General features: G+C 35.4%; 1 long non-coding RNA gene across 1 annotated transcript in view; it reads left to right on the plus strand.

Moving 5' to 3' along the window:
• The window catches only part of LOC309658891, a 275,005-nt gene that overhangs the window by 13,532 nt on the left and 244,285 nt on the right, over nucleotides 1–17,188 (plus strand). The window lies entirely within an intron of this gene.

Consider the following 17,188-nt stretch of genomic DNA (forward strand, 5'->3'; position numbering starts at 1 on the left):
TGTCCATGACACTCTCTCACCCTGTCACATCTCACCCCTCCCCCTCCCCATATCCTCAAGTCCCTTCTCTAGTAGGTCTGTGTCTTTATTCCCGTCTTGCCACTAGGTTCTTCATGACCTTTTTTTTTTTTTTTTTCCCTTAGATTCCATATATATGTGTTAGCATACTGTATTTGTTTTTCTCTTTCTGACTTACTTCACTCTGTGTGACAGACTCTAACTCCATCCACCTCATTACAAATACCTCCATTTCATTTCTTTTTATGGCTGAGTAATATTCCATTGTATCACTCTCTTTTTACAGTAATGCCTATTGAACAGTCACATCCAGTCTCATATAAAAACAATGGCTCTGAGAACATAGAGAAAAATTATTCTAACTTTTCTAATCTGGCTCTTTTCATCCAATTAAATTCAACTAAACTGAATTTTAGCTTCTCTGTACCAGTTCTGTGATTGTGAACAAGTGTTCTGAGCCTTGGCTTCCCCATTTATGAAATAAAGATAGTAATGTCTACTTTAGAAAACTTCGGGAAGAGTAATTTTGAAAACATATATGTAGAGCTCCTAGAGTATATCTAACAGATTCCAAACTAGGTTATGTTTATTATATTTCATGTTATCTTTAATATCAGAATGTTAAAATTTAGAAATTGTAGACCACAGATGATTATAAAAAAATGTATTTCATTTTTGTAATGCCCAAATCTCTCAAATTTCTACTGTACAAGAAAAGTTGACATTCTTTAACTAGGAAGATTAGGGTTTTGTGTTGAAAGTAAATGCAGTTCTGTAATCCTATGCCTGGCAGAAACCCTTTCTATTAGTGTATGCCATGGTTCTGACAATATGGAAAATATCATTTTGGCTTTTCTATCATCAGAGTACATTGTACAAGAAGATCTTACTAGTAATGTTCTATACATTTCAGAGGTCAGATCTCTTTACGGATTTGTCATATTTTACATGTTCTTTCAGTTAGGGTACACAGGCCTTGCTGTATAACTGAATTTATTTTAAAAAGTGGTCCTGTTTCATTCATGAACTAAAAGAAAACAGATATGTAAGACATAATAAAAAGTCAATTTTCTAGAGGTCAGGGAGAAAGAAAAATGTCACATTAATGATAGTTCAGGGAAAATGTATTTTTAACCCTCCATGTCATGCATTTTAGTGCTGGTATAATTTATTCAAGTAATGTATCCTTAAAGGGAGCTGAATCATACATCCTATGTTAAAACATTCAACAAGGCTGATTTTATGAAAAGCTTCTGTCACTGGCTTTAACCCAGTAAAATCCCAACAATATTAGTTTTTCCAAGCCAAAGTTCACTATGTTTGAACAATTGTTATATACTTATCCATATTTATATATCCTTTTTTATGAGTAGATAATATAATTTATATTTCAAATCAAATTAAAAGACTGCCTTAAAAGATATTGCATTCTCTGTATAAAAGCCAAAAATAAAACGTTGAATTTCTGTTTCAGGCATTGTTCAAGCATTGTTTCAGGACAAGATATAGTTATTTGGAAACTTTTCATATAAACTTATTACTTTTGTTAAAACGCTCCAGCTGTACTTTTTATGAGTGCTAGACATACCTTTCTGATGTTCAGTGGGCTTAGCGGCACATGTCGTGACTAGTACTGTTGTTCAATGTCCGTTGCATTACAGAAAGCTCCAGTTGATCCTTGTGTGCAATGTAGTTTGTCTCTTTTGAGCTCCCAGGCAACAATAACCTCTCATCATGATTACAGAGGCTTTTGCGGGAAGATGGGCCTAATCCCGGTGCTCCATCAACTCAGTAATCTATTCCAATCAGTATTTGATGGATTTGACAGGCCATCTCTAGCCAAGTGAGACAGACTCAGGCAGGTCAAGCAACTTAGGTCTGCTGCAAAATACTGGGGAAAATCTTTGTGCTACATCAAAAATTACATACACTAAAATTGCTTCTGGTCTTTTCTCTTTTGACAGAGAATGGATATAAAAAATTTCCAATCCACAGTTCAAAATACCCTCATTATTTTAGTCATTGGACACATTCATTCATCATTAAAAATTAAAGATAAATAACCTGGTGTTATATTTAAACAACAGCAACAATTCAAGGTTATTACAAAAGGTAATTGTTTCAATGCATGAAGTTTGCTTAATATTATTTGTCCTACGTAGGCATGAACAAACCCCTGACTTCTGAAAGTCATGAATCGACTCTCACAATTCAGTTTTGAAAGGCATAAATCAATAAATAAATATTTTTAAAGATACAATTAATCTAAGATAGTAAGTGCCATCTCCCTTTATATATTAAATGTAGTGACAAGAAAGGGAGTCGTTTAGAAAAGAAATTGTGGTATACTTCAAATCTAGCTCTTTCACTAAGTCTTCTCCAATTCTGAAGGTTGGGAAACATGGGAAGAAGCCCTTCTATGTTATATGTCACACTTGAGCATTCCATTTTAACTAGGGAAGATTAGTTTCTCTTATGTGTTTTCTCCTTTTTATATTAGCACTTACAAGACAAGAATAGAATTTAGAACCTGTAATTTCTCAATACACATTTATTGCTATAGCTGCTTCTGCTGCTGATAATAATAATAAAGTGCTAATTTTCTTCTAGAAGAGACAAAATCAAAACTTAAAATCCACAGGTAATAAACAGTGTTTCATGTTTTCACCCTAGGGACAAAAGTGAGCCATGAATTTAAAGTGTTTCTTAAGATAAAATAGAAGCAATGTATAAAAGATACTACTTACCCTGTTTCAGAAGTCTATTTTTTTAAAAAATAGACACCTAGCCAACTTATATTAAGTATGTTTGACACAACTGCCATTCGAAAGAGTTCTATATATTCCAAATAGTAGAATGAAAACAACTTACTAATGTATTCCACTTTTAATGTCTGATAAAAGCAGATTTAGGTAAATTTATGAAGGGATATCAATTTAAAATGATTACTTCTCGTGCTCCCAAGAGCTCAGCTGGCTCCCATGATTTAACAGTGAGATTTAAACGAAAAAGAAATCCTGATCTTTCCATCCTTCTTTGCCTTAGGGCTAGACTGTACACAGTAGCTGTTAATCTAAAAGTTTTATTGAAGATTTCAAAAAGCAGCTCCGCACGTGATGTAAAAATAGCATAACCCCAAAGCAATAAAAGGGATTTCCATTTCCTCTATGAGAATGTAACTTGCAGAAGTAGAATTCTTATATAAATATATCTTGAGTCTTCAGTGGCCACATAAGTGTAAATGCCTGCATCTTAACACAAGCCTCTGTTCCTTTTCTGCACACTGGCACCGAGGTGGCCGGGGTGGGGGGGGGCTTGCCTGAAGTAGCTGGAGGGTGGTGAGAAGGTGTTTGGTTAAAAATACATTGGAAACAAACTATTGTAGTAGTACTGAAATAGACCTTCTGTTTGTGCTATACCTTCATAATCTTTTCATATGCTAAAGTTCTTTATTATTGGAGTTCTGCCCAGGAATCATTCTCAACCAGTGGTGGTTGGAGACTATTCTTTGGGTTGGATGGGATTTGGCAATTTAATCACTGGCATGAATAACCAAATTCCCTACTGCTCATAATAAAGGAACTAACTGGTTTTAAATAAAAGGACCCTTCATATGGTGAAGGTAAAACTTAGGAAGACACAGTAATAGGTCTAGTTTGGTGAACAAGAAATAGATTTCTTCTATGATTGGGAAAGTAAGAATATGTTATCCCAGAAAAGAAGAGAAAATGGCTTAAAAAAAGTTTTTTGTTTTTTGTTTTTTTTAAACTAACTGACAAAAACATAAGCAACTTCTTCTTCCCTGGACATTTTACCTATCATTCTTGTGTTCATTAATTTTCATCACGTTTCACAGATGCAAGCTGTAGAATGGTTATTGGAGCACTTACATTGGGCTAAGGTTAGATATAGCTCCTCACTTAAAATTAACCACTTAACAGATTACTTCCACTAAAAGACTGAGAAGACACCATAGGAGGACAACAGCAACACAGAAACTGGCTAAGTTCTCTGAGCCGTGTAATTCCGCCCTTGACCACTCAGGTCATTGCAGCCCCACGGAATGGTGAACTGTGCCTCCCAGGAATCTGCATTAAGGTGCTGCACTGGCTTCCACTGCTTTTCAAAAGGCTCTGCGGGGGAGCAAAATTGAAATTAATATGCGTTGAAAAATAAAATGCCCTTACCACATTTTTGTCTGACCTTTGCACAGTTAAGTGAAAATATTTCCTCGCTGGGAGTTTTTGGCTTCAAGTCAGGTTTGCAGAGGAGAAAAAAAAAAGAAAAGTCCTTGCAGCATAAGGAGGAAGGGATGCTCATAAGTGAACCTTGACAGATATTAGTAAAGAGGTGATTCCAGGCAGACTTCTTTCCCCTTCCTCTCATTTGGACTTGGTATTCTACCCTGGGGCAGAATAACTGATAGAAAATTACATCTACAGGAGAGTTGCCAATGGGACAAGCTTGGGAGCAGACAACAGAGGCTTTATTTCATTTCATTTTATTTTGCTTTGGAATGCTTTATATGCCAAAACTCCGTGGCAGAGCAGAGTGAGTGGGAGGAAACCAGACTTGTAAAAAGTTAACCTTGAACAAAGCAAACACCAAGCTTCATGTTCTCTGCTACACTGAAAGCTTTTTCAGGAACAAAACCGAATCAATTGCCATGAAGCCTGTGGATAACACAAACGCAAAAGGCTTTCCTCACTTCCTCCCCTCCACAGAGGTTCTTCATAGTCTTTCTTTTTTTTTGCCTAAGTGCCCGAGGGAAGCAACGCCTGCTAGTACCAGGAGACTTGCGTTCCCTTTGCCCTGTGAATACTGCACTGGCTTGAAGGGCTAAGCTGCATCTACTCCAGCGGCCTTTTCTACTGTATAATCTTTCACTCGTGGAACTTGGGGGGACTGTATTGTCGCTTTCTTCTGAGGGTGGGTTTAGAAAAGAATAAGAAATGAATGAAGGTCACCATGTGTGGAAGCCTTGAGGAGGGGGTTAAGATATAAAAAAAATTAAAAATCCTGGAAATAAATTATGTTGATCTGAAAGAATTTAGCCCTGAGAAGGGCCAGATAGGATGGGCTGAGGTTGAATAAAGCAATAGGGAATCCCATTGTGTGGCTGGGGTAGGAGTTTAGCTTCTGTCCAGCCTGCTGGCCTAACCTTGGATTTGTGTATGTCAAAATGCCTGAGCAAGCAGAAGCTGGGAGGTGGCCCACAGTCAATGCCCTATAAAGAGCTGGGGAAATAAAAGAGCAAGAAGTCCCTCTGTGTTAGGAGCAAAAGCAATCTCATTTTGAATAGAAAAGCTTTCAACTTGTTTTGGCTGTTAGAAGAAAGCCAAATGAGGAAAATAAATTTTAGTCCAGCTTTCTCTCTGTTTATTTCTTTCCTGTTTTTTTTTTTTTTTTAAAGTACTAGAACAAGGTAGAGAGGAAAGTTGAATATATTTGACCCTCAGAAATCTAGCTCATTGTCCAGTTCTAATGGGAACTTATTTTTTCAAAACATGGAAGTTTTGTTGATCTAATTTAGTTGGTTTTTTGATGTTTATATGTGTGTGTGTGTCTTCGTCTCCCCAATCAAAGTCATCACAAGATGCTTCAGTTGAAAATTCGTTTCTGTTGTAAAACAACTCTGGGTCCATTTGGTGAGACCTCAGAAATAAAAGGTTATGTGATGAGATAAGCACTTCCCTGGCAGTGACTTACATAAACAGTTGAATTTGCTATCCCACCAGGAGAAAAATGGAAGTGTAACCACAAAACATTATTCCAGCAGCAAACTGAAGTGTCCTTTGATATATTAAGATTGTTAATAATAAGATGTCCAGTGTTGTTGTTTGGGTTGTTAGGTAATGTGAGGATTATTTGATGTGATAAAACCTGTTTGCTGTGGATGGTTGTTTACTAAATTAAAAATGGTTTGCTTTGTGAAAGTATTCCTCATCATCATTAAAATAATTCACATTGCCAACAAACCTTTAAAAGATTAAATTGAACATACTTTGGGCTAATTATTAAGGAGGAATTACTTCATAGACTAGAAAGAAGGATTCTGCTATTTTCTCTTTTTAAACCTGAGTATCTTCTGGAAAGGAATGATTCTGCCAGCTTGGGTCAGCATGCTCTCCTTATTTTTTCCCTATGAGGAAACATTAGTCAGATTCTGATTACTGTCTTCAGCTTGTCAGAAGGTGAATGGAAATTTCAAGAAAAGTCTAAGGGAGTTTGTAATCTCTAGCTCAGGGAATTGAGTAAACACATAAATGTGGAAAGTTAGTCACCAGGGTAATTGGTTAGAAGGGCATTTAACTACATCCTGCTAAAAATAACACTTTTTTTAGGAGCTCAAAGACACATGGTAGTGCTTTAGCCAAACTATCTACGTTTCTCTTTTCCTTAAAAATCTGGGCTTTTAGTGTATATGGGGACTATCAGCTTTACATAAAGTTCAGAGAAAAACAAAGGTGTACGTAATAAAATACAATCTTTAAAAGTAATAAATTATTAAGAGGGATGAAATTGTCTTCAAACTTTCACTGCTATATCTATTTCTGCTCTGTGATGTATAGCTTGAGTCAGTCCCAAATCCAGATGTTGTTTTTTTCTTAAGTTATTTCTCTTATGTTAGAAAATTATAATTCATTTTTATAGGTCTTTGATAATGTCAGCAAATGCATCATGACTCTGTAAGGTGGTTCTGCATATTTTCACATTAAACATTAACCTGAAATTATGGAGAGATTTCTCACGGAAGATACGAAGTCATTGCACATACCACATTAAAAATATGGACGGATAAAATGTTATTAACTTGAGAAGTAGAAGCAAATGGATCCTCAATTTACTCCTCAGTTATAGGCAACTTAGAAGTATATTCCTTTATGTGCTGAAGTAGTTTGTATATTGCCCTAAACTGTTGTTGATTTCTTTCACTAATAAGTATAGAAAATCACTAATATCAGGAGTCAGACCCTAGATGATTGAAGCATTTGCATCACAACTCAATTTTCTTTAGAAATCTTATTATATTGCATATCAAATTAAAAGTTTTCCTATTTTAGCCCTTAAATTATAAGTTGAAATTATTTAAGATGTTGCTGTATTGCTGAGGCATATTACTTGAGCAAGCCAACTGAATTATGGAAATCATACTTACTAGAATGATCACCATCATGAATAAATATTTTCATCATTTGCTACTCATTTCACAAACTCTTGAGTGTACCATTCTACTTAGCTGCTTCATATTTCAGGGTTGATTCATCATCTATGTTGTTATTTGTTGTTTTGCACAGTTCCTAAAAAGTATATACTTAATGGCTTTGGTTTTATCCTCTTCTTAATTTTACCATTTGTTCAATACTAAACTAATATCAGAAGGCATACATTGTTGACTAAAACAGCAAAGCAGCATAAGGACTGACATTCTGACATAATCCTTTATTATTCATTGGACAACACCTGGCTTTGTTAGCACATAACTGATTTATCAGTATTGATTTCAGTGCACATTTCATAGTCTGTATCATGACTCATAATATAGTTGCTAGCTTAAAAAAAAAATCTTCTTCCATAAGTTGGGCTTTTAGAAGTATCTAAAAAATGTTTGTCAAGTACTTCTTCCCCATATGTACCACACCTATACCAAGAACTATTGTATAATATTAACATTAGTGGTTCTATCCAAACGTAAAGTGAGATATCTAGTAGTATGATTTTCAACATTCAAAAACAGTGATATGATGTGACATTCCACAATCATGTAACATAGGAGTCTTGCCAATATTCCAATCTGCTTTCTCTCAGAGGAGAATATTTTTCATTTAATTAGTGGATGGCTTTGCTTTTTTATATTCTTATGAACGGCGCAACTTTGGATGATGACCTATAGTTTTGATTTTTTTCTCTGCCTCTAGTGACAAAAGTCATAAATTTCACATTAGAAAGCTATATTTAGGATTTGTTACGTAAAAATTGAGTTGTTTGCTAGAAATTTCACTGTGTTCTGCTGGGAAAATTTGGAAGAAAGCCTACATGATTTCATTCTTTCAAATGGGTCTTAAGATGCTAAGCACTAATAGCTTATAAGATCAGTGAGTGATATAGATATGGTCCCTGTCCTTGAAGAAGATATATATAATACTGCATCTTTAGTAATGAACCCCTTTGCTGAAAATTAAAATAATCGGGAGGTGCAAGCCTTGTTACCATTTTCCTTTGCAGCTACTCGCACACTGCAGTTTTCTTAGGTTCTTCTGAGTAAGACTATCTACAGTAACATGACCTAGTTTTTCCCAGAATGATTGAGGGGAGTTTCCCAAGTCTCTGACTTAATTAAAATGAAACAGCAGTATTTCTGTTCTAACTTGGCCCTGAAGGAGTTCAGAACATGCCACTTCAAAATATGCCACTCTGGCATACTGACTATATTGAGATAAAGGCACTTGAAAAACAGCAATAAAATAAAAATACTCTGACCTTCCTTTTTTTTTTTTTTCTTAAAAGCATGAGATGAAATTCCTATGTGAAAGATGTCTTCTTTATACCAGAAAGCATGTAACAATCTTATCATCAAGGATGAGAAAATGAGAGAAGTCTATACAAACAGATTTTGTTAAAATAATTCTCATCTTTCTTTAGCTTCTCCACAAAGTGTTTTGTCACTTTTTCACAATTGCCCCTCTTTGTTCAGTCTAATGTCAATGCAAGTAGGTTTTGTCATTTATGTGGGTCTTCTTTCTTATGAAGACTCCTATGTCAAGTAGAACTTGTATTAAATAAATTTGCATGCTTTTCTCCTTTTGATCTGTCTTAGGTCAATTTACTTCTCAGACAGAAAAGACCCTGAGAGAGTAAAGGTAGAAGTTTGCCTTCCGTGCAGCCCCAACTCTACTGGGGGAAGGTTGAGTACAAAAATGTCATAAGCCTGGATTGAGTACCTTAGTTAGTTCAAAACGTAGTTTGATCACTTACCAGCTGTGAACTTTGTCTTTAGAATTACTACAATCAGGGAATTCCCTGACAGTCAAGTGGATAGGACTCTGCACTTTCACTGCCGAGGGCAGGGGTTCGATCCCTGGTCAAGGAACTAAGATACCACAAGCTGTGCCAAACAACAACAACAAATAGAATTAGTTCAATCATACTTACCTTGGAGGGTAGTTGTAAGTATCAACTACTGAAAAGTATAAATTTCACCCCATTCCAGCCATACATGTAATCCAAAAGGCTTGACTTGCTGAAAGAGCTAAGCTGATAGGAATTGTTATTCATCCTGTGAATATATTTGTTTGTCTTTATTTTACAGAATTCCATGAGAAAGCTGCAAAAATAAATATCACATGACATTTAATTTAGGTTTGTGACAATAATGTTACCAATGGAAAAAATGTGGTTGCTTAAATAAATGGAAGTTAGAGCAAAAACAAAACTGTCAGCTGACAGGAATATTGATTTAAGAAGGCGGCATGTTTTTAGCTGGATAAGACATTTAGAAAGAATTCACAAATAAGGACCCTGAGGCCAGAGATGTTTATTGACTTGAAGTCTCTCTTGGGGGCCAGTTTAACTCAGTGTTCTCCAGTCATAGCCATTAGGGAGGGCCTGTCTAGGGAAAAAGTTAAAAAGATGTTGTAATTTGTACTCTATTCAAAATATTAGAGAACTCAAATTTGCCAAGTGAACTCCTGAAAAACACTTCTGAATGTAGTAAAACATTTATTAGGTTTCATTTACTTATCACTTTTTGTGGGAGAGACATTTAGTCCTTATCACATATCCATGTGCTGCCCCACACTTTCCAGCCCTCTTGCAGATGGGAAGGACCAAATGATTCATTTGGCCAATGGATTAAGAGTAGAAGGGACATGTATCTCCTCTAGGTTGAGGCAGTAAAAGCCACAGAGGGCCCTCCTGGCTTACTTCCCCTTGATGGAGATCTAGAAGGCACATGCAACTTCATGCTGTAAACAGACTCTTATCACTGCTTGGCACGTGCTTCCCCGGAGAGCCACCTGCAGAAGTGAGAATTAAGCCAGTGAGATTTCAGGGTTTGAATATTACTGCTACAATCCCTAGCCTAACCTGACCTATGTAATTTTATTTTTTTCTTATTATGAAAGTTATATTAATCCACTGAAGGAAAATCCAGGAATAAACAAAGTAACTATCCACATCCCACCACTAAGAAACCATCACTTGAAAAATTTTGATGAATGTTTGGTCAGAAACATATATTTAATATAATATATACATATTATATGCATATAATATAAAACAGATAATATAAAATGTGACATGAAATATGCATGTTACATAATAAGAATTATGATAATAATTAACATTTATTGAACATTTACTATATTCCTGCATTGTGCTAAAAGCCTATGTGATTGTCTCATTGAAATCTTAACAAAAGCCTTGCAAATTTGGAAGTTTCTTAAGCCCATTTTATAGTGAACTGAGTTTCAGAAAGGTTAAAGTAACATTCTAAGGGTTACACAAACAGTAAATGATACAGCCCAAACTGGAGTTCATTTATCCGACTCTAAACTGGGGTTTTAGTTACAAAACTATATTGCCTCCAAATTGGGATCATATTATACATACAATTTCAATCTTCTTCTTTATTAAGTATACTATATAGCATAAATGTTTCCAATGGCATTATTTATTCTCTTACAACATATTTTAATGTCTGTAATGCTATACTATTAAATAACTAATTGGGTGATATTCTATTATTGGATTCTTGGGTTGTTTCATATTTTTGTGTCATCATGAACAGTAAAGCTAAGGATATATTTGAAGCTAAATCTTTGCATACATACATGATTTTTTTCCTTAGGATAAATGCTGATATGTTGGATTTCTGAATCAAAAGGAATACATGTGTGTTATTTTCTTTAAATTATTGTCAAATTGGCCTGCACAAAGTTTCTTATTAATTTGAAATTCCATCAGTCCTATATAGGAGTGCATGTTTCTCTAAAACCTTACTAACACATTGGCTCTTTTATTTAAATTTACATTCCTTTTTTTAGTATGTGAAGTTAAACATTTTTCTAATGCTAGTAAGTTATTTATATTCCTTTTTTATTAATTGCTTATATATATATTCTTTATCCACTTTTTAGTTTAGAGATTAAGATATATTTTGAAAATAATTATTCAGATATCATACTGCTATGGCAAGGTCTTCTAGGAAAAAGTAGATTTTGAAGCTATAGTAGGGATCAAGTTTTTTATGGTTATATAAACCATTTAGTTTTTGAGTTTGTAGAATTATGATCTTTTAATTTATATTTGTGGAAATTGAAAAAATATTGTTTTATAGGGCTTGTGCTGTGGAACACTCTCTAGCCATATGACTTTGATCAAAAAATGGGTCTGTTCTAATTCACCATTTTCTCCAATTATAAAACCACATATGATATCTTTGTGAAGTACCTTGAAGGGCTATTTAGAGCTACACTAGAGATAGTACCTCTAAAAGCAGTTTTACAGTTTTAAATTACTATAAATTTTAAAATACTATAAATTTTAAGCTATGCTTCCCATGTAGTATATTTCTCTTAATTATGAAAAAGCCTAAATGATTTAGTGCAATTGGGCAATCTGGGGTGGATGAAGGATAAAAACAAACATCAAACTTTTGGGGGGATATTGGGTAGCCAGGTAACAAATATTCATGCAGTATTTACCTTTCCATCAATTGTATTATCATTCTTATTGCAGTCCTCCATGTTATGCATGTCTGTATATTTCCACACACGTACACACATGAAGAACACCTGTAATTAATTTAATAGTACCAAGAATGACCTCTCTTTATTTGGCAAAATGAAAAACTTTTTTTTTTTTTTGCTATGATTGTGCTAAAGGACTAGAACTTTAAAATTAAATATATCATTAAAATTCACTGTAAATATATAAAAAATGTAGGCAGCTAGACATAATTTTGGAAATGATGACAACTTACACTGATTAACTATAGACCTCAGGTATTGACATGGCCTCACATAAAGAACAAGATGCGTACTTGGCTTTTAGAACACATTCATCTGAACAAAATGCATGTTATTTTAGTATCTCAAGGGAAAATTCCATTATTCTCTTTTATCCAGCTTTTTTGAGATAGAATTGACACATAACATTGTATAAGTTCAAGGTGTACAAGGTGATGATTTGAGACACTTATATATTGTGAAATAATTACTATGCTAGGGTTAGTTAACCCCTCCATCCCCTCACATAATTACCGTTTCTTATGTGAAGTGAGAAAATGTAAGATCTACTCTTAGCAACTTTCAAGTATTTAATGTAGTATTGTTAACCATAGTCACTATGTTGTAGATTTGATCCCTAGAACTTATTAATCTTATAACTGGAAGTTTGTACCCTTTGACCAGCACCTCTCCATTTCCTTCCTTCTCTGTTTCTATGAGTTCAGCTTTATTTTAGATCCCACACTTATGTGATATTATAGAGTATTTTTCTTTCTAAGACTGACTTAGCATGATACCTTTGAGGTCCAGCCATGTTGTTGCAAATGGCATGATTTTATTCTTTCTAATGACTGAATAATATTCCACCGTGTGTGTGTGTTTGTGTGTGTGCATGCACCATTCTTCTTTATCCATTTATCTGTAGGTGGACACCAAGGCTGTTTCCATATCTTGGCTATAGTGAATAATGCTGCAGTGAACACGGGAGTACGGATGTCTCTTTGAGATCCTGATTTCATTTCCTTTGGGTATATACCAAGAAATGGAATTACTGGATCATATGCAGGTCTATTTTTAATTTTTTGAGGAACCACTATTGTGTTTTCAATAGTGTCTATTGAAAACCACCAACAATGTAAAAGGGTTCCCTTTTTTCCAAATCTTCACCAACACTTATTATTTCCTGTCTTTTTTATCATAGCCATTCCAGCAGATGTGAGGTGATATCTTACTGTGGTTTTTGATTTACATTTCTCTAATAAGTGATGTTAAACATCTCTTTTTGAACCTATTAACCATTTCTATATCTTCTTTGGAAAAAAAAGCTCATTCAGTTTCTCTGCCCATTTTTTAATTGGATTGTTTGTTTCTTTGCTGTAGGGTTTTATGAATTCCTTATATATGTATTTCAAATATTAACCCCTTATTAGATATGTAATATATAAAATTTTCTCCCATTCCATAGGTTGCCTTTTCATTGTATTGATATTTCTTTTGTTGTTTAGAAGTTTTTCATTTGATGTGGTACCACTTAGTTGTTTTTGCTTTTGTTGCTTGTGCTTTTGGTGTCATATCTAAAAAAACATTTGCCAAGATCAACGTCCAGGAGATTTACCCTAGGTTTTCTTCTAGGAGTTTTATGGTTTCAGGTCTTATGTTTAAGTTTTTAATCTACTTCAAGTAAATTTTTGTGAATGGTGTGAGACAAGGATCCAGTTTCATTCTTTGGCATGTAATTATTCAGTTTTCCCAGCTCTATTCATTGAAGAGACTATCCTTTCCCCACAGTGTATTCTAGACTCCCTTGTCAAATATTTGTTGACTGCATACATGATCGTTTATTTCTGGGGCTCTTGATTCTGTTCTATTCATCTGTGTATCTATTTTTATATCAGTACTCTTCTGTTTTTATTAATATTTATACCTTTGTAGTATGTTTCAAAATAAGGAAATGTGATACCTCCGGCTTTGTTCTTTCTCAGGATTGCTTTGGCTATTTGGACTCTTTTGTGGTTCTATACAGATTTTAGGATAGTATTTTCTATTTCTGTGAAAAATGACAGTGGAATTTTGATAGGGATTGCATAGAATCTATGGATGGCTTTGAATAGTATGGACATTTTAACAATATTAAGTCTTCCAATCCATGAACACAGTGTCTCTCCATTTACCTGTGTCTTCTTCCAGTTCTTTCATCCAAGTCTTGTAGTTTTCAGTGTGCACATCCTTCACTGCTCGGTTAAATTTATTCCTCAGTAGTAGCAGCCACCTCCTCCAATATTTGCTAATTGACTTCGGGAGAGACATACATTTCATGAGTCCTGCTAGGGATACTGAGGCTTTCTCAGATCTTTTATGCCTGCTCCACACTTCCTACTCCCGTCTGTGGTAGAATTCTTAAGATCGTATGCCTACTCTCAGTTCTGCAACATACCAGGCTGGGTGCTGAGAGCCTCCTTTTTGCTTTTCCAAGGGTAGAGCTAAAGCCCAAGTTTGTGGTCTCTCCCTGGCTCACATATTTGGTCCAGCTTTCTGTATGTATCCACTAGCCATCTACCTGCTAAAGACTGCTTTTGCTGCCATCAGGAGTGCACACAGTGAGCCAGCCACAGGGTTGGGGTGTTTGTGCCTGAGATACGCAGATGCTTGGGTGCCCGTGGACCAACTGGGGGGATCTGCACGCACGGTGTCCACAGTGACTTGTGAGTGGGCTTCTTGAAGGAGTCCTCGATACAGTTAGTAGGATCTGCATTCCTTTAATGTGCTTCAAGAGCCCTATCTGCAGCTTTCCCAGGCTTTTCCTGCTCCCCAGTCATGCATGACTCAATACTCTGGATGGCTGAGAGAGAAATAGGTCTCTTTGGCAATGTCCTGTGAAGCCAGAGAAGCTAGGCATTCACTCACGTGTTCTCACTTTCCCCCATGGGAGAAATCACAGGCTGAGAAAGTCTCTCTTGGCACTGAACTATGTTGTCTTGAGTGGGGCTGACATCTCCAATGCATCCAAATTTACATTCTTTTACTCCAATTTTGTGCTGGAACTTCTCCATTGGAAACTTGGACTTCCCTACATCTTCACTTGTCTGTGGATGATTGTTTAAAACGGTGTTCTCCAGGGACTCCCAGACCATTGCCAAAAGGGGCTGGAGCTGGTTCATAGGTCACTGCAGTGTCTGTCACCAGGACCAAGGTCTGTATGCCTACTATCCTACACATGGGTGAGCAAGACACCAGGCCTTTTGATGTATGGTGCTGTATCCTGTAGCTCCCACAAATGCACTTTTGTTTGTGGATGGATGCCAAATTATTATTGTTGAGTGGTGGATACAAATGAGGAATTTGTTATTCAGTCATGTTGCTGAGGTCACTCTGAAAAGTTGTTCTTGATTACAATCTCAGTTGAATTTCAGTGGTCCTGAATTCAATTTTATAAGGAAAAAATATTTCAGTGTCAGTTTATAAAGCTCAAAATTCAGTTTGGTTGAACACATCACTGGTATGTTTGCAACAATATTTGGAATTTCTCCTGGTATATTTTAAACCTCATCAACTTAAAGACCCTCTGATTAATTTTGATTCCAAAGGAAAAAAAAATGGTGATCTTTTGAGATTATAATTTACAAAAATTTTGAAATTATACTAGCCATCTAGTATATGACATTTATAAATGTTATTTATTATCATTGCCCTAAAGCAATGTCCTTTTTAAAAACAAAAACACAAAAAATAATTTCTATACACAGGAAAAGGCTTTCATGATACCCCAGTCTATGAAATGTCTACGTTAAATCTGTAACTGTTAGTTCCATGTTTTGTGGTATATTTTCACTTAGAATTAACCTTGTCTGTGAGTATGAGGAATACTTTTTAAATGGTTCTGGCCAGCAGCAAACACTCTTCTTTCTAAATAGTTACCATAGATTTAGATATAACCTCTCAAGGGGAAAGAAATATAAGAATGTTAGGCCTTAGTTACATCTCATGCTTTAAGAGAAATCAATGTAATTTCCCGACAATATATCAATTCAGTGTAACATGTCATAGGGCATTTAAATTAGTAACTTCTTGAGAGACATGTAGTGAGCTGTATTTGAGATGAATGCTATCTCCAAGACAACCAGGTTGTGCTACTGATGTACTGATGTTTTGAATAGCTAAGAGCCTGTAATTAGTAACACTAGGGTTCAGTAAGGAATGTCAGAATCAGAACTCACAGAAAGGAGAAGTAGAGATTTCCATAATGCATATATTTAGGTAAATTACCTATTGGAAAAACCTGAAAAACAAGGATAGGAAAGAAAAATAGGAAAGGCAAAGATGGAGAGAAAAGAGTCCAGTATACACATCTCAACATGATGATTCAGTGAAGATACTAAGAGGGAATGAGGGTAGAGATCAAGGAACATGAACCAAGCTGACTGTTTAGAAGCTATTTTGATGTCTTTTTATAGATTGCTGAATATGCATCAGCTGAGGGGACCTGTGCAGCAGATAGTGTATCACATGTTTTCTTCTTAGAGAATCTCATAATCTAGTGAATAAGACAAATAAATAAAATTCAGAGCAATAAGAGCTATGGTAGAAAGTTTATCCTGAAGGTAGTAGAAAGACTTGGAATGATTTAAGAGAATGATGTGATCTGATTTATACTTTAGAATAAGCACTTTTGTGGCAGTGTAGGAAGTAGACTGAGAAGAGAGGAAAGGAAGAACAGGAGAAGGAAAGATAAATAGGGAATCCAGGTAAGAAAAGATGAGGGTTTAACATAGGGCAGGGATAGCAGAGAAGGAAAATACACTGTTAAGTATATCAAAGGTAGATTTGACAAAATGTTGAATTGGAGTGAATGTAGGAGAATGTGAGAAATCTAAAATGACCTTTAAACCTCTTGAGAAAATGGCAGTATGATGGGGTAAATCTCCAAGATAGAGAATTAAGATTTGTAAGTTATGGGGTAGGGTCATATAATGTTGTTCTGGCCAAGTTATGTTTGACATCCTGTCCAAGTAGTCTTTAGGGAGTGATTATATGGGGCAACAGCTTGAATCATATGCTGAGCTGGAGACATAGAGGATTATCATGGGTATGTGTCAGACCAAGTGTGGTTCTATTGAATGAAAGAAAACTGACGGTAGAATAATTACTATGCAGAAACAGGCAGATGGAAGGGATCTCATGGGTTTCACTGAGTACCTGGAGAGGTAGGAGGAGGATGAGAGGTGATGCTGTTAGACGCTTAGAGAGGAGAATTCCAGGAGAGGATGATCAACATTTTTAAATGTTGCAAATAAATCTGAAAAGTGTTTATTGGTCTTTACAAATAAGAGGTCATTGCTGACCAGGGGAAGAACAATTTTCATGGAGAGGTGCGGTCAGTAACAAGGTTTTGTACTTAATAAAAGAATAAGAGTGAGAAAATAGGAACAGCAGGGTGATTACAT

Source organism: Balaenoptera physalus, assembly GCF_965194825.1.
Source record: "Balaenoptera physalus genome assembly, chromosome: 3".
NCBI lineage: Eukaryota > Metazoa > Chordata > Mammalia > Artiodactyla > Balaenopteridae > Balaenoptera > Balaenoptera physalus.